This window comes from Silene latifolia, chromosome 11 (genome assembly GCF_048544455.1).
Source record: "Silene latifolia isolate original U9 population chromosome 11, ASM4854445v1, whole genome shotgun sequence".
Lineage (NCBI taxonomy): Eukaryota > Viridiplantae > Streptophyta > Magnoliopsida > Caryophyllales > Caryophyllaceae > Silene > Silene latifolia.
The window spans coordinates 56,020,370-56,045,346 of record NC_133536.1 but is presented as its reverse complement, the minus strand read 5'-3'; the positions used below and the strand labels follow the sequence as shown (position 1 = coordinate 56,045,346).

At 39.9% G+C, this 24,977-nt stretch overlaps 2 long non-coding RNA genes and 1 other non-coding gene across 3 annotated transcripts; 2 read left to right on the top strand and 1 right to left on the bottom strand.

The window, feature by feature from the left end:
- Positions 1 to 11,992: 11,992 nt before the first annotated feature.
- On the bottom strand, positions 11,993 to 12,099 carry LOC141616293 (small nucleolar RNA R71). Its single transcript, XR_012530649.1, has one exon. It is a non-coding gene; the product is annotated as a small nucleolar RNA R71 (small nucleolar RNA).
- A 1,602-nt stretch (positions 12,100 to 13,701) lies between these two features.
- Positions 13,702 to 16,058, top strand: LOC141614870 (uncharacterized). Its single transcript, XR_012529430.1, has 3 exons — positions 13,702 to 13,882; positions 13,990 to 14,098; positions 15,881 to 16,058. It is a non-coding gene; the product is annotated as an uncharacterized LOC141614870 (long non-coding RNA).
- A 3,881-nt stretch (positions 16,059 to 19,939) lies between these two features.
- On the top strand, positions 19,940 to 22,390 carry LOC141614869 (uncharacterized). The gene is made up of 3 exons (XR_012529429.1): positions 19,940 to 20,120; positions 20,228 to 20,336; positions 22,117 to 22,390. It is a non-coding gene; the product is annotated as an uncharacterized LOC141614869 (long non-coding RNA).
- Positions 22,391 to 24,977: the final 2,587 nt, after the last annotated feature.

Below are 24,977 nucleotides of genomic sequence, written 5' to 3'. Positions count from 1 at the left end.
TCAACATGTGACACCACATACATGTAACCGTCTCGAGACAGTCTCTCACCGGAGAGTATAGTCTTCAAATCACGCCCGAGTAAGTGAATGGATGGCGTTTTCGAAAAGAATTTCACTGCAAGGGTAAATAGAAAATTTAGTAGAAGTGTATGTACAAGATCAAAATAAAGTATCTAACCCGACTAGTTACAAGTCGCATACATGTCATCAAACGACTCCCCAAAAACATACTCCAATACTTCTTTTTCGGATGATTCAAGTCCCCCACGACACTAACATTCCTCTCGTAGAAAAGGTGATCTAAACACCTCAAAGAGGCACTCTACTCCTCTTATGTGGCAGAATTTCACTGGTGGAGATGCGGAAACGAAGGAATAATCGGCTCTCGCTCCGGTGATAACGAAGAGACAGGTGATACACAAAGAGGTGATCCAAGAGGGGGCACTTGTGGTGATCTTTCACATGGAGGTGATTGTGGAGAGTCACCTTGTTGCGACTCGAACTGTAGTTTAAAAGAAGGTGGCGTAATAATAGGAGGTGACGGAAAAGAAGGGGGTGTAAACCTTGGAGGTGGTGTAAACCGTCGGGATGTAGATGCTTGCTTCTCAAAGTTCGATGGCTCAAGTTCACGAGACTCCGAGTCCACTAAAATGACAGGAGACATCTTTGAGGTGGCAGGTACACTTAAAGGCTCCTTTCTTACCTCACTTACAGTCTCTTTTGGTACCTCACTTAGAGTCTCCTTTGTTACCTCACTTACAAGCTCCTTGGTTTCATTAACGGGGCGTTTACCCAAAGCAATTTCAAGTTTCACAAGCGCTGCCAATAACTCGTCTTCGGAGGAGAATTTGCGTTTAGCAAATTCACTAAGTGGATCAGAAGCTAGATCTTCAATCCCTCCAGCCATTTTGCATTCATCACTGTCATTTTCAATCCCCTTTCCATTTACGAAGCGGTTTAGCTCCATGATTGACTTCATCTTTGCTTGGTTGAGACGATTGATAGCCTTGACCCAATGCTTCTGCCATGGACGCCATCTGACGCACAAGATCACAATCGGGCCGCTCTATTTTAGCTTCGAGAGGACATCCAAGAATGTATTATAAGCAACAAAGAAACCCGTTTGCGCTTCCGTTAACTTCTTAACAATATAGCTTCCCTTCTTCAACTTATCTATCGTCTCAGGTGCTTGATCAGAAGGTCCAGCAGGTGGGTCCATGGGCTCTTGGACAGAAGGCCTAACTGTGGTGTGTGATAGGTTGGGATTGCTCTCTCCATCAACATTAGGCTTGACAATACGAGGTTGAACAACTCCCCTCCCAAACCCCTTTTTGTTGCTCATCTTTCATCCGTTTTGAAATAGCATTTTTGGACCATGAAGACAATGTCGGGAAGACTCGTGGAGTCGTGTCATACTTGAATTTAACTCTATCTAGATAGATAAAAACGAGAACCATGACTGGACGTCCAAAATTAGATGTGTCACAATTGGTGCGGTTCCAAGAATCTACACTGTTAATTAGGTGCTTGAGTGTAAACCCACACCAGTTCAAAGATTGAACACAAGAAAGATCCTTAAGACACTTCAAAATTCGAAGGCTTGCATGAATACCTTTAACACCCATTAAAAATGTTGAGACTATAAAAACTATGAAGTTCCTTTTAAAGTCATCTCCACCTTCTTTTTGGGTAATCATCAAATCAAATAATTCTGATGTCGTTACTTTTGCGTGTCTATCACTAAACTGCTTCAACCAAGCACGTTTTAGTTTCAAAAACTCCTCATTCGGGTCATTTAAGGTGACTATTTCTACTTCAGTAGGACCCATGGGAATACCAGTAGCTAGGAGAATATCTTCTTCGGTAATCACAAGTTTTTCATCCATAAGAGATGTTGAACACGTGTTGAAGTTGGAAACCAACCAATAAGATAAATACCCGGTACCATGTTAGTGTTAAGCGGTAATAGGCCACCAAAACCCATTGATGGATATCGACTTTTGTTTATCACTCATATGTTGCTTGATAAATTGTAAAAGCAATTTTGGTGACATTCTGGTCCTCAAAAATACATCAGGAACATCATTTCTGTCTCCCTCCCCAATGGCAATAGCAGTCCGAGCAGGAGATCGTTTGGATGATATTGGAACTAGAGTAGACTTACTTGTACTTGCACGGGCTTTCGAACTGCTCGGCTGTAATTGCTTCGAAGCTGTTCATATATAAAGGAACATGTCACAACAATGATTTCATGTTATGGTAAAGACTGACTAGCAGAAAATGGGAATGCTAAGAAACTAACCTTTAGGTAGAACCATAATGGAAGCATGATCTCTTTTTCTTTTCCTAGCAGGAGAGCCCTTCGTCTTGCTTGGACTTGGAGTAGGATCACCTATCGCCTTTTTCTTCATTTCTGTTGAACCAGGGAAAACCAATTTAGAGGAAACTCTAGCAAAGAACTTGTAAGACAAAACTAAGCTAGCAGAAATCAAAATCATGAGTACAAGCATACATAAATGCAATAGAATTTGTGTATGTAACGAAATTAGAGGATCCACAAATGCAACGAAATTTGAGTATGTATAAGCATAGATAAATGTATCTAGCATGAAAAGGACAAATAAAGCTACCACGGGACGCACAAACTAAGCTATCATCAAATCAAAATAAGGAAAATGAGTTCAAATCAAAATGTACGAAACCCTAACTTTCAGAATTGGAATTGTTTAGTAAACCGTAGTGTTTCGAATACAAATTGGTAACTAAATAAGAAATAAAAGTGTGAATTGAAGCTTACCTTTAATTATAATGGAGCCGTAACTATGGAAGTTGATGAATTGCGGAAGAGACGAAGAGTAAGTAGACGAAAGTTGGAGATGAAATGATACTCTTGGTCAGAGCACGACATGCGACGGTCGTCTGGAAGGTCCGATGGTCGGTGGCAATGGCGGTGGCGGTGGCGGTGGAAAGGGAGGAAACTCAGGTGGTATTGAGTGAATAAATGTGTCGGGGGTGTTGGTGGTACTGTTGTAAGAATTGGGAGGTAACTAAATGAGTGTTTTAATATTGGTTCGCACGGTTCGTACTAGTAAGATAGTTCGCACGAGAACACGATTATATATATATATATATATATATATATATATATATATATATATATATATATATATATATATATATAAAAAATAAGAGTTTAAAATTTACATATCAACTAATGCCAATTACATAAGTCCAACATCTTTAAGCCAATCTAGCTCTAGGATAGTAAGCTTGCGCCTGTATCTACCATGGACTCTCAACTTCATATCATCAATAATGTTTGTAGCAATCTTCTGTGGCCTTAGAAGAACACCCTCACTCCTGCATTTATTTCTATGATGCCATATATGATATATAGCTCCCAAGCTCATTCCTGCCTTTACCCCTCTCTGCATCTTAGTGCCAGTAGCCTGCATACACCAGTCCAGTACATTGCCAACTGGTAGATTTAAACCAGTTTTCTGCTGCAGATGTTGAACTATCCTGATGCTGTAATCACATCCAAAGAATAAGTGAACCAAATCTTCAGATGCCTGTCCACATAACCAGCAGCTATCATCAATGTCCACCCCATACCTGATCAACCTATCTTTGGTTTTGAAAGCTCCATGGGCAAAAAGCCATCCCATGAATTGATGTTTTGGGATCACCCATTCATTCCATATCACCCCATCTCAACTCACCTTAGGACGAGTCCCCATGAGCCATTGATAACAGCTGGCAGTAGTGAATCCTACCCCCTGTATATCCCATGCCCCATTGGTATAGGCAGCAACCAAGTCCTGTTTATGAAAGGTAACATATTATATTCTAAGACTATCACAATATTAGCATATTATGAAAGGTAACATATTATACTCCTTATTCGTTATACCTCTCACCCTCTTTCAACAATGACTCCATTGTTAGCTTCTATTATAAGTATAGGGGAAACTAACAGACAACACAATAGTTTTCTACTCTAATTGGAGATGTCATGAGTGTCGTGGGTTTTTTAGATTAGTAGTGTCTATTCCCTGCAAGGATTAACAGTTTTTGGTAATTGGGGTGATGTTAGGAGTCTTAGGGCTTCGAGATGTATTTTGGAAAACTTATTTCTTGCTAACAAACTTTGTTAATCTCAAAAAGAATTATATTATTAATAGCTGTCGTATTAGGATTATGATTATTATCACAAACTAGTATTGGTGTCAGGCTTTGCCCGGCCTAACTCTACTTACTATTAATTTTTTTTCCATTAAATAAAATTACTTAAAGTTGCATAACCCATAAATTTATCATTAATATATTTTTTTTATAACATATCTTAAAATTACGATGAAATAAATTTTGAGACAAATTCACTATTCCCGCTATTAATATTTTACTCTTATTAATGAAATAATAATAACATTTCACTACTTGCCCGTAATCATTGTTACTTTCACTACTCCCATCGTAATTATTGTTACTGTCACTACTGCCGCATTAATATTGATAATTTCACTACTCCCGCCGTAATTATTGTTACTTTCACTATTGTCGTATTAATATTGATTATTTCACTACTCCCATTGTTGTTTCTACCACTCTCACTAATCTCGTTGATAATATTGTTACTTTTACTATTCAAATGAGTTATTACTATCATATAACTATATCCAATGTTACTACAATTCTTTTCTTTACTGACGAAAATACGTTACTACTTATGCATGCAATATTAGAGGATTATATATTTATATAAATATATTACATATATGCATTAAATCAAATCGAAAGAATTATGCAATATTATATATTATGTAATCTAACTTGAATTATTTATAACCTACTTATTATAGATTATCCATGATGATTTTGTTGCTGGACTCAGCTTACCCGTTGGACTTTGGAGTCCTGGGTGCTGACCTTTTTTAGGGTGATGTTCCACCTGGCACAGTATCCCTCGGTGTCGTTGGAAATGAATTGTGAGCCATTGTCACATATGATTTCTGACGGGATACCAAACCTGCAAATGATGTTTCGTTTTATAAACGAAATGACTTGTTTGTCCTTTACTTCTGTGAATGCTTCTGCCTCTATCCATTTGGAGAAGTAATCTCTCATCGCTAGCATCCACGTCATGTTTCCTGTGGCTCTTGGCAGATGTCCTACTATGTCCATGCCCCATGCCATGAATGGCCAGGGAGAAATGATAGGGTGCAAGGGTTCTGCTGGCTGATGGATCATTGGTGCTGAGCGCTGGCAGGCGTCACATTTGCGTGCATATTCTGCTTCATCTGCCTTCATTGTAGGCCAGTAGTATCCCTGCCCGAGGGCTTTATTTGCCAGACTCCTGCCCCCCCGCATGGTTTCCACATTCGCCACTGTGGAGAGCATGTAACACAGTCTGTGCTTCTTCCTTATCCAGACATCGTAAGTAGGGGTCTGCCAGTGATTTTCTGAATAGTATATCATCAACGAGTATGAACCTGGAGGCCTTCATTCTGAAAGCCCTTACTTCCTTCTTGTCATCTGGTAACTTGCTATGACGCAGCCAGTCTAGGTAAGGTGTGCGCCAATCCCGATCATCTGCTCGCTTAGCTTTGTTTGTCGAGGCGATCGATCGGTTAGCTGAGAGTTCTCACCTTCCTCTGTAACTGCCTGGACTCCTTCCCCGTTCTTTGGATCCTCCAGTTCTCCTTTATCTATTTCATCTGCCTTCTGGATGGAAGGCTCTAGCATGTGTGCTATTGGAATGCTGGATAGTTCTGTTGGTTTGAATGTTGCCCCTAGAGTTGCTAAGGCATCTGCTTCCACGTTCTGATCTCTGGGGATCTGTTTAAGCTTGCAAGTTTCGAATTTCTGCTTTAACTCCTTTGCTGCTTTTAAGTATGCAATCATCTTCGAATCTCTGGATATAAACTCATCATTTATGTGGTTGACTATTAGTAGAGAGTCACTGGATATGCGCAGGTGCCTGACCCCTAACTCCAGAGCTAGCTTCATTCCTAATATCAAGGCCTCGTACTCTGTTTCATTGTTGGTTGCCTTGAATTCACATCTCACCGCGTGTGCTATTAGGTCTCCCTGTGGTGACCGTAGGATTAGCCCTACTCCTGCCCCCCTTTAGTTGGAGGCTCCGTCAATATGCATCTGCCAGACCTCTGCCTCCTTGTTCCCCTCTAAGGTGAGGATTTCCTCATCTGCCAGATTTTGGATGGCTGGGCTGAAGTCTGACACAAATTCGGCCAGTGCTTGCGATTTGACTGCTGTTTTGGGGTCGTATTGGATATCGTATCCACTGAGGTGTACAGACCACTTTGACATTCTGCCTGATAATTCAGGCTTCCTCATGATAGACTTTAGCGGGTAGTTGGTCACGACATGTATGGTGTGGGACTCAAAATAGGGGCGCAGTTTGCGAGATGCCACTACCAGTGCTAATACTAACTTTTCAAGAGATGTGTACCTGGTCTCTGCCGGCAGTAGAGACTTGCTTACGTAGTACACTGGTTTCTACTCCTTTTCCTGCTCTCTGACCAGAACAGCGCTCACTGCCACCTCTGTGACGGCCAGGTATAGGAATAGTGGTTCTCCTTGTTCTAGCTTCGACAGTAGTGGTGGGCTGTTGAGGTAGTGTTTCAGCTCTCTGAAGGCTTGCTCGTGATCCGCAGTCCATTCAAACTTCCGACTTTTTCTTAGTATGTCGTAAAACAGCCTGCACTTATCTGAAGATCTTGAGATGAACCTGCTTAAGGCTGCTATCTTTCCAGCTAGTCTTTGAACATCTTTAGGCTTCTCAGGTGACTCTAGTTGTAAGACGGCTTTGATCTGCTCGATGCTGGCTTCTATCCCTCTTTGAGTTACAACGTAGCCTAAGAATTTGCCAGAGGATACTCCGAAGGTGCATTTAGATGGATTTAGCTTCATTTTGTATTCCCTCAGGGTGCTGAATGTTTCTGCCAGGTGCCGCATGTGGTCCTTGGCTTTTCATGATTTTACCACCATGTCATCAATATATACCTCCATAGTTCTTCCTATCTGCTCTTTGAACATGCGGTTAACCAGCCTTTGATATGTGGAGCCTGCGTTCTTTAAGCCGAATGGCATGACGTTGTAGCAATATATTCCTCTCTCAGACATGAATGCCGTCTTCTCTTGATCTGCAAGATCCATCTTAATCTGATTGTATCCACTCCATGCATCCAGGAATGTCAGCATCTCATGTCCAGCTGTCGCATCTACCATTGCATCGATATGAGGCAGCGGGAAGGGATCCTTAGGGCATGCCTTGTTGAGGTCGGTGAAGTCCACACATACTCTCCACTTTCCATTCTTCTTGGGCACCACCACCACGTTAGACAGCCATTCTGAATATTTCACTTCTCTTATTTTCTTTACTGCTAGCAGACTATCTACCTCTTGGTTGATCACCTTGTTCCTTTCTGCTGCAAACTTTCTTCTTCTCTGCTGGATGGGTTTACACTTTGGGTCTACACTAAGCTTGTGCGTTATGACGGACGGATTTATTCCTATCATGTCATCGTGTGACCATGCAAAACAGTCCATGTTATCCTGTAGAAATGTAATTAACTGTTGCCTCAAGCTTCCTGTGCATCCAGCTCCAATTAGCACAGTTCTTTCTGGGTGCAGCTTGTCCAGGTTAATTTGATCTAGCTCTTCTGCTGGAGGTTCAATGTATTTGTCCTGGACAGTCGTCAGAATTGCTATGCGGGAGGGTCACGGTACACTTAAGTGCCTTCTTATAACAGCCTCTAGCTTCCTCCTGATCTCCTCTTATTGTCTCTACTCCCCATGGTGTGGGGAACTTTATGCACTGGTGATATGTTGAGGGGACTGCTTTCATCTGGTGTAGCCACGACCTTCCCAGGATGACATTGTAGGTGGAGGGGCCGTCTATAACCAGATACCTGACTTGCTTGTTGACTCCTCCCACATAGGTTGGGATGACTATCTCGCCTAGTGAGTTGGTTGTCTCCCCACTGAAGCCTACTAGTAGAATAATCTTCTTCTGCAAATCCTTCTCGCTGAATCCCATATTTTCTATGGTCTTCAGCATGATTAGGTTGACCGAGCTACCTGTATCTACCAGAACCTTTCTAACCGTACAGTTAGCCATTGATAGGGTGATAATAAGTGCGTCATGATGCTCTCATTCGTCGTATGTATCTCCTTCATTAAAGCTGACAGCTGGTAAGTCGCTGTGAGATATTCTGCAAGAATTTGCTGGCTTATCTCCTTTGGTCACGGTATCGTGTCTTTTGGCTGCTGAATATGTCAGCCCACTCAGGTTTGAGCCGCCTGTTGTCACGTTAATGATCTTGGTGCATGTAGGTGGGTTTGCAGGCTTGGTGGAGCCTACCTTATCCTGTTGCTTGCCCCCACGTGGTAATAGGTGGCTCAGCTTTCCTTGTTCGTATAGGCGCTTGATCTCTCTCCGTAATGTGTAGCAATCTTCAGTGTTGTGCCCAATATCTCGGTGGAACTCACACTTCTTTTTGCTATCTTTTCTACATGCTTGTTCTCCTACTGGTGGGTTGGGCCACCTGACTCCATCTCCCATCTCTCTGAGTGCCTTCAGGATTCCTCCGATACCTGTGATGAATCCATATTCTGCCAGAGTAGGAAGTTGCTGATTTTCTTCGATTCTGTTGACTCCCCTTCCATATGGCCTGTATCTTTCGTCCTTCTTGCTGGTGGTTTGCTTTCTTCCTGATTTCTCCACGGCAGAGGTACTAGAAATACTTGGTGTACTAGGTAGGCTGGCTCTGGCTAGAATGTCTTCCTCCCGATCGATTGCGGCGGCCCGCTTTCTCTTCTACTGCCTCGAAACTGTGGCAGGGATGCATAGTCAGCTGCTTGTATAGGTCGGAGTCATGGTGGAGGCCTCTCCTGAAGGCTTCTACTGCTGTTGAAACGTCGCACTCTCGTACTGCCACCTTCTCATTGTTGAATCTAGTATTGTATTCCCCAGTGGTCTCTCCTGCCCCCTGGACGATTCTGTATAAATCTCCTGCATGCTTCTGTGGTTTTCTACTGCTTGCGAACTGTTGAGTGAATGCGTTCACTAATTCAGCAAATGTGGATATCGACCTGTTGGGCAGGCTCACAAACCATCGAAGTGTCGGCCCTGTTAAGGTGGATCCAAATCCTTTGCACATGCAAGCCTCATTGACTTGCCCTACGGTTGTTATTGTCATCATCTTCTGCTTGTACTGGCTTATATGATCAAAGGGATCTGCTGTGCCGTCAAAGAGAGGCATGTTTGGATTTGTGAATCCCTTTGGCATGGCTGTGGTGGATATGGTGTCCACGAATGGTGAGTCGGCATAGTTGTCTAGTGCTGCTTTCTCGAGTGGGTGTGGCAACCACAGGACCCCGCTCGATCTCCTTTAGCTCAATCTGCGATTTGTTATCTTTGGTGAATAAGTCCGCTTTGTCAACCGTCTCGATTTAATATACTTCCTCCTGATCCGAGCTCTTCAAGGTTCTGATGGGTTTCGGCAGCCAGAGGGGTTGAAGTAACAATCGTCCCCTGCTGCCAGTTCACTTGTTGGTTCCACTCGGATCCTGCTCCAGGTGTCTGATCAATTGTTGCGGGGCTGCTGACAGGTATGCCACCTGTTCGTGTCCCCACACTGCTGGCTGGCGGCCAGTTATCTGGCGTGAGGTATCCCAACCCTCGTGGGGTTATTCTTCCATCTGATGGTACTATAGCCAGATCCAACCTTGTTACCGATTCACCGGTATCTCGCTTTCTTGCTGATGCCCCCGTGTCGTCGATCTACCAGTGGAGATCTTCCTTCACCTGTCCTACTTGCTGGGATGATAGACTGCTGTTTTAGGACATCAATCTGTGCCCAGAGCTCCCTGTCTCTCCTTCTTGCTTCAGCTTCCGCTTTCCTTTGGTCTTCTCTCATGTTTTCCATGGCTTTCTGAAGATTCTCTACGCCAGTGAGCAAGATTTGCGTGGGACTAGGTGGTGGGGTGAGGCCTGAGCTCGCTGTTCCTTTATCTGATTTGGCTTGGGTTGTGACAGCAGGAGTCTTATGAGGTAGAGAGGTTTTTGCTGTTAGTGTTGTTCTCGAAGTGTGTCCGGGAGCCTGTGTTGCCACTGTTGATGCTGGACTTTGAGTAGAAGTGTGTGGTGGCGACGGTTGTCTGCTCCCTGACACGGCGCCCGATGCTTGTTTATCCATCGTGTATTTAGAGTATCAACGATTGACGACCACAATGGCCCACGGTGGGCGCCAAACTGTTTAGGTATTTTTTACCGAATTGGATGATTCGGGTCAATGTGGTCTGACTCGTTAGATATTCGATTTATTGTTTGTATGTTGATGCGTAAATAAAGAAATAAAGTACGAAATATAAATTGACACGTGAGATTTGGTGACGCGGAAAACCCAATGTTGGAACAACCGCGGGAGGGACGGTACCCTTCCAAATATTGCACTATACTTGAATAGGAGGATGATTACAATTGAGACGTAGTGCTAATCTTGCTGACACGAGGTATCGGGCCTGCAAGATCTTGGGCGGATGTATATGTGAGTATGAGAATGTGCTAATGTCTCGATGTCAATGTGTGTGTGGATGTGTTTGTTGAATGAATGAATGTCTTTGATTGCTTCCTCGGCTATTTATAGGGTAGGAACCCTAGGACATATCCTACTTGATTAAGGAAAGGGAATATAACTTCCATAATAACTCTTTTCATGTTTGGCCGTCTTCCTTAATTCTCCCTGATCTCCCTGACTTCTCCTTGAATTCTCCCTGGCTCTTCTTTCCTTAATCTGGACGTCTCCTCTAATGGGCCCTTGGTCTTCTTCCCGCATACGCCAGCCCGTTCCCCTTTTCTCTAATTACGGGCTTCCTTCCTCCTTATCACTCCTCCCATAGTCCTTTATTTTATCAAGTGGGCCTTCCTTTTATTGTGCTATTTTTAGCCCAAACAACACCCTAGTGCTTTTTATCAATTGTTTACATCTCTTTTTAATCATCTTGCTTGTTTACTTTTATTGCTATTTAGTTTAATGATCTTCTCATCTCAACCCCAAATCGTGACACCCCTAGACACCGCTACTTGCAATCGAAAATCCTACATCAATACCCGTCCCTTGGGATCCGACCTTTACTTGCCTCTTTACTAATAGTAGAGTTGTTTGTGAAGTTATAAATATTGTTTTGGTCTAGGTGCTCCTAACGACAAGTAACCGAAAACTAAATCTCCAAGTGAGAAACCGACCAAAAATGGCGCTGTTGCCGGGGACGGTGTTAACTTGATTTGATTTTCTTAGATTGTTATTAGTTGTGTCTTTCTTTGCCTTGAGGAAGTAAAACTCCTCAAGGTTTGTTCTAATTGTTTTCAAGTTGTTTGATATTTTGCATGTCTAGAAGATCACAAGGTAACTTGTTACCCATTGATCACGAGATTTAAAGGACTTTGACATACAATAGAAGACTTGCTAGAGGTACTTTGAGAGGTATTGGTGAGGTTGTTGATATTCAACCAAACACTATTGAGTTTATCAACCCTTTTGCAAGAGAAGGTGAGGAGAACCCAACACAAAATCCAACACAAAATCAACCCACAATGCCTAAATTTTCATCACATTCCGTACCAACCGAGGAGAACCTACCCAATGGTACTCCCACACCACAACACTTAACCGGAAATTTCATTGCCAAATCCGCATTTATCCAATTAGTCGAAAGAAGCCAATTTGGGGGGATGCCTAGTGAAGACCCTCACTCACACATGAAAACTTTTTGTGACTATTGTGATGCGATTTCACAAACCGGTGTGACTCAAGACCAAATTCGATGGGTCTTATTTCCTTTTTCTCTAATCGGCACCGCAAAACAATGGTTGAAAGGCCTTGATAAGGCTACTCTCGGATTTGACTCTTGAAAGAAGTTGGCTCTAGCTTTTTACAAAAAATTCTACCCTCCGGAAAAGACTAACATGCTAAGAGCTCAAATTACGGGTTTTAAGCAAAGGGATGAAGAATCTTTGTATGAAGCTTGGGAGCGGTTCAAAGGAATTTGTCGCTCATGTCCTCATCATGGACTTAGCGAGTGGTTCTTGGTACAACAATTTTGGAACGGTTTTTATGAAGACTCAAGAAACATTCTCAACATGGGATCAAATGGTATGTTCATCAAAGTTGACGATAATCAAACTTGGAACAAGATTGAGGAAATGGCGGTCCATAATTCACAATATAGTAGACCTCGCAAGGCTACTAGAGGAGGAAAGCATGAAGTGGACTCTATTACTCAATTGAGTGCTCAACTTAGTGCTCATATTGATACCATTAACTTGAAATTTGAGAAGGCTATGGCTAAACTTGAGGAAGCCTCAAAATCACCAAAGCATCATGTTAATGCCATGGTAGCATCTTCATCAATCCCAAGTGGGATATGTGAGAATTCTGGAACTTTGGGACATGACCAAAGTGAATGTAGGGGAACAAATGAACAAGTGAATGCTTTTCAAGCATACAAGAGTGGTACCCCTTATTCCAATTATTACAATGAAAACACCAAATTCCACTCAAATCTCTCATACAAAAGCCAAAATGTTCAAAACCCTCAACCAACATACACCCCACCTCCCATGAGAAACCAAAATCAAAGACCCTTTTACAACCAAAACCAAGGTTACCAAAATCAAACTCCATACAATCAACAAAATGACCAAGGTTTTGATGTTCAAAAAGCGGTCCTCCAAATGCAAAAGAATCAACAAGAATTTTTCACTCAAATACAAAAGGATAGCCAAGCAAAGGATATCACCATCAACAATATCCTAGCCCACACAAAAATGTTGGAAACTCAATTGACCCAACTAGCATCTTCAAACTCTCAAAGACAAAAGAGGTAATTACCACCTCAATGTAATCCCCCTAGACATGAAACGGTTAATGCCATTCACTTGAGGAGTGCTACGAGATATGAGGGACCAAAGAAGCAAGTTGAGGATGAAGTTGTGGAAGCTAGTGACAAAGAAGAAGTTGTGCAAAACTCCAAGGAAGGAGAACCAACAAAAGAGGAAGTTTCAAAGAAAAGTGAAGAGAAGGCCAAGGAGAAAGAGCCCATTGTGATTAGACTTCCATTCCGAAGTCGTCAAGCTAAGCCTAAGTTTGATGACCAACTCGGGAAATTTTTGGAAATTGTGAAGAATTTGGAAGTCTCGATTCCTTTCACGGAATTAATCAATCACGTGCCGGCCTATGCTGTAACGCCCCGTAAATTTCGGACCGTTAATATATTTCGAAAATAATTAATTAATCAAGTAAAATTTGACAATAATGTATTTAAAGTAAAAATAATTCAAAGAAATATAATTTTATTATATTTTGAAGAAAAGTATTTATTTTGATAGTTTTGAAATGTTTAAAAATAGTTTAAACCGTGTAAAATCTTTTATTTCGAAATAAGGGCGTATCGGGGGGAAAATGACAATTCGTTTGAACGTTGGGTAAACGAAATTGGAAATGGGTCGTATGAATACTCAATTTTATTGTAATCTCGTGTTTAAGAACTTTGGTCTTGACGGAATTTGCATTTGACTTACGGATTTAATTATTATCGAAACGAGTCAAAACCGACTCGAAAAATCCCGACTCAAACCCGAATCCCGTCCTTTCTTTTCCTCTTACACGGCTCCCCTCCCCTTCTTTCTTCACTTTTCTGATTTTTTTTGTTCTTGGTTCATCATCATCAACATATCAACCAAAAACAAAACACCATCCTCACAAATCGAGCTATTTTGGCCATAAATTCTTCGTTACTAGTCCGTTTTTCGCATAATTTACCTTTCCGGAATCCCCTCGCCACGATCTACAACTTAGTATGTTCTAATTTCAGTTTTCATTAAGTTATTTTAAGACCAATTTTCGGAAATTTCGGTATTTTCGATTTTATATGCTTATTATTGTGTTTTAATTGTTTATTTAGGTGAATGATTGGAAGACGAGTTCGGGGACTCGTATATTGTAGAGGATAGCGGCTAGTGTCGTTAGGGTTTGGGTTTTCAAGGTGTTAATTGCTCTTTTTCTAGCTTAAGGTAACATATTTCGAGTTACTCGACGAATTATCGTCACATGTTTTTGATTTTTGTATGTTTGGTGAATTTTAATTTGGGTAGTAATTTTCACATGTTAAACTTAGTTGCATGCAAGCTTAATTTGTGCCTTTTGGTAGTTTAAATTATCAAAGTTGAATTGGGGACGATTAATTAATTTTCAGACGGTCTTATAATGTATAAAAATGAAAAAAAAAAAGAGAAGAAATGGTGCGGCAGCGGGCCCGGCAGCAGCCGGCAGGCCCACGGCAGCCCCGGCCGGTCTTGGGGTTGGCCCGGGTCGGTCCGTTGCTTGTTTCGCGGTTTTCCATGCTTTGTCCGTCATTTTAGGTTCATCATGGATATAATTAGAATGAGTATACATGGTTAAATTTGTTAAGAGAATCATAAAAGTAGCTAAAAGTTATGCTAATGGTAGAAAAATTATGTTATATTGACAATTATCACATGTTAGGATAATTTACAAAATGAAATGGTAATTAATAGGCTCAAAATGAATTTTATAGTGATAATTGTAATGATTTGTTGATTGTCTTGCGGCGAAAACCGAGCCTTAGTCCCTTTGGTGATGCGATGTCGATTAATTGAGTGATTGGTCGGCCGCAATTTGACCCGCACTGCCGCAGGGTGGGGTTGCGGGTAAAAATTCGGTTGAATGATTTAGATAATCGGTCTTTTTCTTGTTTTAGGCCATTTATTATATCTCTATTTCACATGTGTAATTAGTTGAATTTAAATAGCTTCTTATTTAGTTAGTTGAAATTAAATAGCTTCTTATTTTGTAGTAATGGCCCTAGATTTCCCTAAAGCCTTTAATATTGTTAAAATTGCTAGAATTGGAAGTTAGTATTGAACTCTTATTGAGGAACTGTTGGATTGTATGCTGTAAATAGACATTTATATAGCTTTTCACATGATAGAATATTAGAATTTATGTTGGTAAGTAGGACTTTTTGCCCTCTTAAGGTTAAGTGGGTGTCTTACTTGACTTGTGTGGTGAGTCTTGGGTGGTGTGGGCTAAAATATTCAAGCTGGGACTAGCTGTGACTAGGTCCTAGGTGAGTATTTCGGCCTTCATCATAGATAGGTCTTTATAGTCTCTGACGAGTATATGTTCACTGCTTGATAGCCTTTGTGTTCTGACTAGTGGATGTTTATCCAAGTTGGGGCATGACCTCGGTACTAATTTTGATAGTATGGGGTCGACTTAAGTACTAGCCGACCCTTCGGTGGTGTCCTTAGGGTACTCACTTCACTTTGTTTTAAAAAAGTTGTGAGTCTTGGGTGCGGTGGTGTGTATCCGCATGTCTAGGTCTCTTGAGATTTTAGGCTAGGGTTGTGATGTCTCTTGGCCATGTTTTCTTAATAGTAACCGCTGAGCTAAGATACCGGTTCGATTACCTTCCCTACCTCGTGGTATAGACTTGAGTTACAAAGTGACTATTGACGGGACTAAGAACTTATGCCTGTCTTTGTTATATTGCCCTTTCTTGTATGGTGATTTTATGAATCGTAATAGGTGAGATGTAAGCGATTCTGATTGATAAAGTTTGGATTCCTATTTGAGTGATATGATTCACATGATAGATTAGTGGTCAGTTTAGGGGTCATTGGTCAGAGTTACATGATAATTACATTGTTTATCATATTGCTTACATGTTTTACTACATGTTACATTAATTTTGACGATTCGTGGCTGGGAGGACTCGAAGTTACTCCCCACTGAATTGTGGCTTTCGTGTTTGTATAAAATGCGATTGACAGGTTGTTGATGCTTAGTTGGGGTCACAGACGGCTAGTGAGTAAGGAACCTTGGACCTAGTTTTAGCTATTTTATTAGTCAACCTTTTACACTTTTGGTTTGTATATAATTTGAAGGGACATATGTCTCCCTTTTTATTTTTGGTTTGTATCCATATATTTCCGCGTCTTTAGTTATATATGTAAGTTAGTTTATCACCAAGTTGTTTGCGGGTTATGACACTCTTCTTGAGTTGGAATTGGTTGTGAATGGTTTAGTTAGAAAATTTTTTGAAATTGCAGGTTTTTGGACTAGTTGAACCATTTACAAACATATCCTACCAGTTTTTCTGTAGAATTTACGTATATAATTAAGGCTAGATTTAAGGGTGTCACAGTTGGTATCAGAGCCTATTGCTCTCGACGCACGTTTGTGCACCCCACTTAGAAATCACTTGACCTTAAAATAATAAACTTGAGAGAAGGGTAGGATGGGTAGAATTATGATTTTATGTGGTAGTCTGTTTGTGATTGCTAATTGTTAGGTTTGTTGATTGTTAGTTATTAGTTTTGGTGCCACTAAAGGTTGGTTATGCCAAATGTAGAATGCTTCCACTTTCTTGATATTTCTTTTCGTATTCAGTGTATCTTACTTTAATCTTCCATTTTCGTTGGTCATTCGTCTTTCAAATTCCTCTTATCTCGCCTAGGTAACTACCTTTCAATTCTTTCTCCCGTTTCATCTTAGGTTCGTTTTCTTCTTATAATAAAGTCCATGTGGACACCTTCCTTTTATACCGCAGGATAGTTCCCTTGTTCAAGAGAACCCAGTTTTGAGAGAATGTATCATTGGAGGGCGTGAACGAGTGGAGAAATTGATTGTTTAAGGTTTGAGTTGTATAGGAGAATATAATTTGGGATCCTTTGGTTAGTCTTGTTAGTTGTGCTTGATATGAGAATTTAGTGAATTGAGAAATACCTTGGGATTTATGTCTATAGAGAGCTTGTTTGTTATAGATGATTAAGCATGGGTACTACCTTAGCACATAGGATGGAATGAACCTAAGCCACTTCATTTGAGAGTCTCGATATTTCTTGTGGAGAATTAAAAGTATGATAGTTAGCCCTAATCCTTGTGGGCCTTGAAAGGAATACAATAGGACATTGATGTTGATTAATGGATTGGTATTGTACTTTGGAATTAGTTAGTTTGTTAAACCTTTTAAGTTGACCAAATCTAGTATAGAGTAGCCCTTGTTGACCTTATGAAACATATCTGAATTTGGGAATTTTGGTGGAATGTTGTTCGATATAGTTCGTGAGTTCAAGGATGTGATTCCAATTTATGGTATCGGAAACTAGAAGTATTAAGTGGTGAGATGATGGAGTAAACAAGCCAGGGTACTTGGAGATGACATAGTAAGTGAAGTTCAATGACGAGAATTGTAAAGGAGATACTTTGGGACATGGATGGTAACAAATGAATTTGTGTGGTGAATTGATTTTGGCTCTTAGAATCAATTGAGTTGAGGAATACTTACCATTGTGGAATCCTTGTTAGTCCTACGATGTAGTAGACATTTAGGGCTTTGTTGAGCACCTTAGTGAAGTAACCTTATCATATCGATCATAAGCTTTGATGAGTGTTTAGTAAGCGGTAACCTTTTCATTGTGCCGCTTCTATTCTCCTTTCCTTCTCTTTAACGATCGTTGAACCTTGTCTTTATGCTAAATTTTACGTATCTTCTTCTTTCCCGAGATATCTTCTTAACTCGAATACCTCTTATTTTTGGCAACCGTTATCTTTACGGTCGACTCCTTAGTTTCCTAACTTGTCGATGTATGCACCCTTCGAGAGATGTTTTACTTGTTTCTCTATTCCGTTATCACTCCTTACCTCCTTAGTATAGTTGGTACCCTGTTGACCATGTTTACAGAGTTTGTAAGATGTGATTTGAGGATATAGGTTTGACTAAGTAGCCGAGTTTGGGTTGGGCTTCCATAATCATTTTGGATATGAGGGTTTGATAGTGTATATGTTATCATGTGGGAAATGTTAAATGTGGGATTATTTGTTGGTTTTAGAGGGTGATATTGATTACTACTTGAAATATGTTATGAGAGTGAGAGTAAGCTACATTGTTGGGAAGTCTTAGCACTTGTTTTGGTAACTAGAAAGGGTAATGGTATGGATGACACCAATTGTTAGGCTAAGGAACCTAATTTCAATTTATGGTTTTAGAAACTCTGAGGTGATAAAGTGTTGTTACAATTATGACCTTGTACCTTGAGAATTTGATGGTAAGTAAGTTTAGGATATCAAATTTGAAAGAATACTCCTTGGGGATGTTGATGACCAGAATGGTTTGGTGATGGGATTTGGCATTCTAGTTGACTCTTGAGAGTTCTTGAGTTTAGAGAGACTTGGTGTTGAGAAGAATTTGTTAATCCTATAGTTTTATAGACCTTGAGGTCGCATTGAGTGCTTGAGATGATGAGACGATGCTGGAGCTGGGTGTAGTTCTGCTTTTGAGAATCCTTAATAAGTAAAAGGATAGAGAAACTTGAGATCCTATTGATTTTTCATAATTTGAGGTTGGTATGTTACTACCTTGTTTTGAAATGAGTACCTTGTGGAATTTTTGAGGAACCTTCTCTTGGAGTTTAGAGCATGGTATTGGGACTCTTGATTGAAGGTTTACTTTTTGAGGAACCCATAGTTGACACTAGTGGGATATAAATACGACTTTGTTGGAAGTCTTGACCTTAGGCTTGTGAAAGTCGTTTCGGGATGTTTGAGAATTTGGAGCGTTGAGATCACACTTATAGTGAAATATCTTGTTCCAGGGAATATGTTAGGAAGAAGTAACATAAGCGATTGAGGAGACTCTTGGGAGTGATGTTGTTATTGGAGATATGAGTGTCTGGCGTTTCCTTGGTGTCTAATCTCCCTTCTTCCTTGATCATGAGCGTTACCGCTCATATCTCTCTTCCTTACATCATCATACTCCTCTCGTAAGTTTGATGTTGGTAACCTATGAAACTTTATCTTTGACATCCTTGTAATTATGACTTCAATTCTTACCCCATAAAATTCATCATAGCTCTTTTTGATTAGTTAAGCTTGAATCCTTTTAGCATACCTGCTCCTATGATGTCTAAGTTACTTTTCACTTCGGGGAATTTCTAAATATTTCAAGCTACCAGTTTCGATTCATTCTTGAAAGTTTATGTCACTTCTGCAAACCTAACCTATTTTTAAGGATTTGAAAATGAAATTTTGATTTATTTCCGTAAGGTATTCCTTTTTCTTACTTTTGTTCCAAGTTACTAAGCCGTGTTTAAATCATAATTAGTAAAGATAGTATTCTTATTATAGAACTTTAAACTAAAAGTTTGAAAATGCTTTTATGATTTTCAATGGTTTTAACATTAGTGAATGTTAAATCTCGTTGTTGGTGACGTCCCAATAATGGATTTTCTCATTTATTGGTGTAGAAATATTTTTATATCTTGATATGAATATGGATGTTCTTGTCTGATCAACAAGAGTATCACCGTTTCATTGAAAAGATACCTATATTTTCTTATAACTATAATTTCTCCTTCTAAGTTTCGAGGGCGAAACTTTTTAAAAGGAGGGGTGATTGTAACGCCCCGTAAATTTCGGACCGTTAATATATTTCGAAAATAATTAATTAATCAAGTAAAATTTGACAATAATGTATTTAAAGTAAAAATAATTCAAAGAAATATAATTTTATTATATTTTGAAGAAAAGTATTTATTTTGATAGTTTTGAAATGTTTAAAAATAGTTTAAACCGTGTAAAATCTTTTATTTCGAAATAAGGGCGTATCGGGGGGAAAATGACAATTCGTTTGAACGTTGGGTAAACGAAATTGGAAATGGGTCGTATGAATACTCAATTTTATTGTAATCTCGTGTTTAAGAACTTTGGTCTTGACGGAATTTGCATTTGACTTACGGATTTAATTATTATCGAAACGAGTCAAAACCGACTCGAAAAATCCCGACTCAAACCCGAATCCCGTCCTTTCTTTTCCTCTTACACGGCTCCCCTCCCCTTCTTTCTTCACTTTTCTGATTTTTTTTGTTCTTGGTTCATCATCATCAACATATCAACCAAAAACAAAACACCATCCTCACAAATCGAGCTATTTTGGCCATAAATTCTTCGTTACTAGTCCGTTTTTCGCATAATTTACCTTTCCGGAATCCCCTCGCCACGATCTACAACTTAGTATGTTCTAATTTCAGTTTTCATTAAGTTATTTTAAGACCAATTTTCGGAAATTTCGGTATTTTCGATTTTATATGCTTATTATTGTGTTTTAATTGTTTATTTAGGTGAATGATTGGAAGACGAGTTCGGGGACTCGTATATTGTAGAGGATAGCGGCTAGTGTCGTTAGGGTTTGGGTTTTCAAGGTGTTAATTGCTCTTTTTCTAGCTTAAGGTAACATATTTCGAGTTACTCGACGAATTATCGTCACATGTTTTTGATTTTTGTATGTTTGGTGAATTTTAATTTGGGTAGTAATTTTCACATGTTAAACTTAGTTGCATGCAAGCTTAATTTGTGCCTTTTGGTAGTTTAAATTATCAAAGTTGAATTGGGGACGATTAATTAATTTTCAGACGGTCTTATAATGTATAAAAATGAAAAAAAAAAGAGAAGAAATGGTGCGGCAGCGGGCCCGGCAGCAGCCGGCAGGCCCACGGCAGCCCCGGCCGGTCTTGGGGTTGGCCCGGGTCGGTCCGTTGCTTGTTTCGCGGTTTTCCATGCTTTGTCCGTCATTTTAGGTTCATCATGGATATAATTAGAATGAGTATACATGGTTAAATTTGTTAAGAGAATCATAAAAGTAGCTAAAAGTTATGCTAATGGTAGAAAAATTATGTTATATTGACAATTATCACATGTTAGGATAATTTACAAAATGAAATGGTAATTAATAGGCTCAAAATGAATTTTATAGTGATAATTGTAATGATTTGTTGATTGTCTTGAAAAACCGAGCCTTAGTCCCTTTGATGATGCGATGTCAGTTAATTGAGTGATTGGTCAGCCGCAATTTGACCCGTACCTGTCGCAGGGCTGGGGTTGCGGGTAAAAATTCGGTTGAATGATTTAGATAATCGGTCTTTTTCTTGTTTTAGGCCATTTATTATATCTCTATTTCACATGTGTAATTAGTTGAATTTAAATAGCTTCTTATTTAGTTAGTTGAAATTAAATAGCTTCTTATTTTGTAGTAATGGCCCTAGATTCCCTAAAGCCTTTAATATTGTTAAAATTGCTAGAATTGGAAGTTAGTATTGAACTCTTATTGAGGAACTGTTGGATTGTATCTTTGTAAATAGACATTTATATAGCTTTTCACATGATAGAATATTAGAATTTATGTTGGTAAGTAGGACTTTTTGCCCTCTTAAGGTTAAGTGGGTGTCTTACTTGACTTGTGTGGTGAGTCTTGGGTGGTGTGGGCTAAAATATTCAAGTCGGGACTAGGCGTGACTAGGTCCTAGGTGAGTATTTCGGCCTTCGTCATAGATAGGTCTTTATAGTCTCCGACGAGTATATGTTCACCGCTTGATAGCCTTTGTGTTCTGACTAGTGGATGTTTATCCAAGTTGGGGCATGACCTCGGTACTAATTTTGATAGTATGGGGTCGACTTAAGTACTAGCCGACCCTTCGGTGGTGTCCTTAGGGTACTCACTTCACTTTGTTTTAAAAAAAGTTGTGAGTCTTGGGTGCGGTGGTGTGTATCCGCATGTCTAGGTCTGCGCAGATTTTAGGCTAGGGTTGTGTTGTCTCTTGGCCATGTTTTCTTAATAGTAACCGCTGAGCCAAGATACCGGTTCGATTACCTTCCCTACCTCGTGGTATAGACTTGAGTTACAAAGTGACTATTGACGGGACTAAGAACTTATGCCTGTCTTTGTTATATTGCCCTTTCTTGTATGGTGATTTTATGAATCGTAATAGGTGAGATGTAAGCGATTCTGATTGATAAAGTTTGGATTCCTATTTGAGTGATATGATTCACATGATAGATTAGTGGTCAGTTTAGGGGTCATTGGTCAGAGTTACATGATAATTACATTGTTTATCATATTGCTTACATGTTTTACTACATGTTACATTAATTTTGACGATTCATGGCTGGGAGGACTCGAAGTTACTCCCCACTGAATTGTGGCTTTCGTGTTTGTATAAAATGCGATTGACAGGTTGTTGATGCTTAGTTGGGGTCACAGACGGCTAGTGAGTAAGGAACCTTGGACCTAGTTTTAGCTATTTTATTAGTCAACCTTTTAAACTTTTGGTTTGTATATAATTTGAAGGGACATATGTCTCCCTTTTTATTTTTGGTTTGTATCCATATATTTCCGCGTCTTTAGTTATATATGTAAGTTAGTTTATCAGCTGTTGCAGGGTTATGACACTCTTCTTGAGTTGGAATTGGTTGTGAATGGTTTAGTTAGAAAATTTTTTGAAATTGCAGGTTTTTGGACTAGTTGAACCATTTACAAACATATCCTACCAGTTTTTCTGTAGAATTTACGTATATAATTAAGGCTAGATTTAAGGGTGTCACATATGCAAAGTACATGAAGGACATCCTTACGAAAAAGAAGTCAATCCGGAATCTTGAAACTATCGCCTTCACTAAGGTGAGTAGTGCAATCCTTCAAGGGAGTTCACCTCCGAAACTTAAAGACCCGGGAAACTTCTCAATACCGTGTACCATTGGCAACACCACGATCAACAAGGCTTTGTGTGATCTAGGAGCAAGCGTGAGTGTTATGCCTTATTCGGTTAGTAAAAGGTTAGGGATGGGAGAGCTTAAATGTACCAACATCACACTCCAAATGGCCGATAGATCGACGAAGACACCGTTAGGGATATGGTAAGATGTTCCCGTGAGAGTTGGGAAATTTTTCATCCCGGTGGACTTTGTCATCATTGACATGGAAGAAGACTCCAATATTCCGATCATTCTAGGTAGACCTTTCTTGCACACTACGGGTGCGGTGATAGATGTGAAGCACGGAGAACTTACTCTAGAAGTGGGAGACGAGAGTATAACTTTCAATCTTGACAAGACCATGAGAGCTCCCCGTTTGCATGAGCCATGCTTTATGGTTGATCACTATAGCCGGAAGGATGATAGGAAGAAGTCAGAATTTCAATGAAAAAAGAAAGTTGATGATGCTCCATTCAAAGAGCAAGAGAATAGCAACAAAGAGAGCTTCAAAAGCTCACCCAAATCCAACAATGAAGAAGATGGCCTCATTGGCCAAGACAAGAAAGAAGGAGAGTTGTCTCTATCAACTCAATAAATTTTTAATGATCAAGTAGACGAAGTTTGCGGTCTTTGGGATGATGAGTTCGAAGGGATATTCAATCCCTACATTGGTAATGCTATGAACCAAGACCATCATGGAGAACAACAAGTGCAAAGACCTATTGAGGATCTTTATCATGACAATGAACAAGCCTTCGACTACTTCTTCAAGGTGTCGAGTAACATCAACAACACCTTGAACATGCCCCCATGACACCTCACATTGGATGAGAGTTTGGTGGAGTCCTCCCTAAACCACCATTTGTAAATATTCTAACTCCCTAACTTGCATTTCAATTTTTACATTGCATTTTTGTCATTTTTGGATTTATATTTTTGTGCCTTGATCAAGATATTTATCATTTTTGAGAGAAGTGAGGGAGGGACTTATGACTTTATTGATGTGTAGTGCTTTGACTTAGTGTGGGGATAGCAATTGGCTAGGCTAGTCATGCCTTTGTAGTGCCCCCACAATAAAGAACACGAGCATTGAAGAATGAAAATGATACGGGTTATGCAGTACCCACGGATGGACCTGAATCCGTGTGGACAACGAGGAATCCGAGCGTCTTAAAAGGGAATCCGCTCGTCTGATTCTGGACGCTCGTCTTGCAGAGAAGACGCTCGTCTTTCTGCTGTTGAAATTTAAGGAATCACCCTGTAACAGAATCCGAGCGTCTTCCATAGAATCCGCTCGTCTTACATTGAAGAATCCGCTCGTCTTTGCTGAAAGACGCTCGTCCTGTAGCGTCATTTCCTGAAGCAAAACGTGCAGAATCCGAGCGTCCCAGTCCTGAATCCGCTCATCCCTGCTGCTATTTCAAAATTAACGGGTCTTTTAAAACCCCTTTCCCTCATTCATTTTCATTTCTTCTACATTCAAACACTACCCAAAACCCAAAAACCCCAAAAACCCTCATCCTCTACATCAAACAAAACAAGATTTCCTCAACCAAATTCAACAAAATCAAATCCAAACTTCCCCATAACAAAAATTAATCACTCCTTTTACAACAACAATTCATTCAAACACCAAAATCTTCAACCTTTGAGTCAATTTTTAAGATACAAAGCAACATTCTTTCATCTTAAATCGATTTGAGCATAACTAAAAATTGAAGATTTCAATCTTTCTTTGGTGTAATCAACAATGGCAAGAACTAAAGGAGGTAACAAGGCACCCCCAAAGAAGACACTTTCAAAAAGGCAACAAACTCTTCAAGCAAAACAATTGTCAAAGGCATTGGTAGTTCATGAGGCAAGATTGGAGGTTCAACAAGGTCCCCCTATGGAAGCTACAACATCAACAACTCCGGTCATTGAGCAATTATCTAGTTATCCGGAGGTAATTTTCACTTCCGACTCTCATAGGGATAAATTTGTTCTCTTTGCTAAGAAGACCATTTTGCCTACAAAATTTATTAGTGAAGATGCTTTGACAAAGTTGGGTGTTCTTGAACAAACCAAATCCTTCTTTGAGGTTATGGGATTGGGTAAATTGTTCACCATGAAAGAATTGACATACCCCTCCCTCACATTGGAATTTTTAAGTTCCTTGAAAGTTACAAGGGTGGAGACTAGAACCCACATCGAGTTTCGTCTTGCAAATGTTAATAGACGCATCACTTTTGGTGAATTGAGTAAGATTTTAGGCCTTAGTGATACCCCGTACTATGAAAAGATCCCCGAAAAGTATGACCCCGCTCCTCTTTGGGAGGCAATTTCCGGAAAGAAATTTGTGCG